A 1,941-nucleotide genomic window follows, 5' to 3' on the forward strand; every position below is an offset into this window, starting at 1 on the left:
CAACCCCTACCGGTCTTTTGATGGTTTTATCGGCCATTTGGAGACGCATGCTCATTGGTCTAGGTGTTCCCAAACCGGATTGTTTATAGATGGCAAGTGGCATCAAATTAATACTAGCCCCATTATCACATAAAGCACGAGCAAAACATGGTGACCGATGGTGCAAGGGATAGTGAAAGCTCCGGGATCTCCCTTCTTCTCAACCTTTGATGACGAAATAATAGCACTCACACGGTGGGTGACTTCCACCGTATCATGCTTGATTGGTCGTAGAAGCGTTGGTACTTGGCATCCTCCGTTCTTTTCATCAATCTTTGTGGGAACGGGGGAGGAGATTTATATGTTTGAGTCAAGGGTTTAATTGCCCCCGTGACCTTGCTTTTTTTAGCGCTACCCCCAGTAGCTTTTTCAACACTTGGCACCTTATCACCCTCGAGAACAATAGGGTGTGCCTCTTTCTCTTTCTCAACAATAATTGGCACTTCAATTGGTGCCTCCAGTTCTTCTTCAATTTCTTTCTCAATAACCTCATCAACAATCGGCTCGACAATGATAGGTTCAACCACCCTCTCATTCACCGCATTAAGGATCTTCTCACTTCTAGTAGAAATAGCTTTGCATGAGGCAATGTGATCACCTCCACTACCCCTTGGGTTCAGAATTGTGTCGCTAGGAAGGCCCCCTCTTTGTGGTGGATGTTGCTCACGAGAAAGATCTCGCATTTATGACTCAAGTTTTTGAATCGAAGAGATGTGATAGCCTACCACTTCGGTCAAATTTTTCATCTTCTTGTCACTCTTATTTTGGCTGTCCAAGATCTTTTCAAGCATAAATTCCATTCGAGAGGTCCCTTGATCATTGGACGGACCCTCTCGCTAATTTTGGGAGTTAGAAGAACGACCATTTGGTGGAACATAGGCATTGGAATTCCGATTACCATAATTGTTGTTGTTGTAATCCCTCCTGTCCGAACCACCATATTCATTTCGGCCATATTGATTGCTTTGTTGTTCGGATCTCCATTGCTTTTGATAACCCCCTTGAGAGTTATCAATATAATTAGCGTCCTCACGTTGTGGCTGCTTCTCTAGATAAGTCTCCTCCGAGACTTGATACATTCTGGGAGCATAAGATGACATTTCTTCAACAACATTCACACTCTTAGCTTCTTTCTCCGCAAGCCTTTTTGACAGCAAATCCACGGTGGTTTGCAATTGAGAAAAAGCATGATCTCGCTCATGATTTTCTTTGGCCACCGCGGCAACAGAGGGACTGCCATATGATAAGATTTCACTAGCATTTGAGTGCCAAGCTTGATTGTGGGTGGTAAGCTTGATTGTGGGTGGTGAGCTTATCGAGCAACCGGGTGATGTTAACAAATGACTTGTCCATGAAGCATCCCTCAGCGGCAGTATTAACAGTAATCTGATTCATCGTATCTAACCCGTTGTAGAACTTCTCGATGAGAATAGCATCCGGAAACCCATGAGTTGGAGATTGAGCTAGATAGTACTTGAAACGCTCCCATGCTGAATATAATTGTTCCCCCGGAAGCTGTTTGAACTCGAAGATCTTATCTCGAAGTTCAGCTTTTTTGCTTGGTGGAAACCACTTCTTCAAAAATGTATTGGCTAACTCGCTCCAGGTGTGAATAGAATTGCTGGGAAGCTTTTCATACCATTCCCTTGCTTGGCCAGCTAAGGAATATTTAAAGACCCGTAACCGAAGTGCATCAGCAGAAACAACACCTTGGGATTGTTGAGCACACACGTGCAGGAAGTTCTTCAAATGTCGGAGTGGACAGTCCTCCGAAGAATTTCGGAAATAACCTTCAAGTTTCAGCAGCTGATAGATAGAACTATCAATTTTGAAAGTAGCGCTGTTGGTTTTGATTATGTCTTCCTGCCATGTTCACCTGGTTCACTAAAACAGCAAACAAGG

At 43.8% G+C, this 1,941-nt stretch overlaps 1 non-coding gene across 1 annotated transcript; it reads left to right on the plus strand.

Annotated features, from left to right (window-relative positions):
* Nucleotides 1-1,480: 1,480 nt before the first annotated feature.
* On the plus strand, nt 1,481-1,587 carry LOC132625327 (small nucleolar RNA R71). Its single transcript, XR_009576765.1, has one exon. It is a non-coding gene; the product is annotated as a small nucleolar RNA R71 (small nucleolar RNA).
* The last annotated feature ends 354 nt before the right edge of the window (nt 1,588-1,941 follow it).

Source organism: Lycium barbarum, chromosome 12, assembly GCF_019175385.1.
Source record: "Lycium barbarum isolate Lr01 chromosome 12, ASM1917538v2, whole genome shotgun sequence".
Classification (NCBI taxonomy): Eukaryota; Viridiplantae; Streptophyta; class Magnoliopsida; order Solanales; family Solanaceae; genus Lycium; species Lycium barbarum.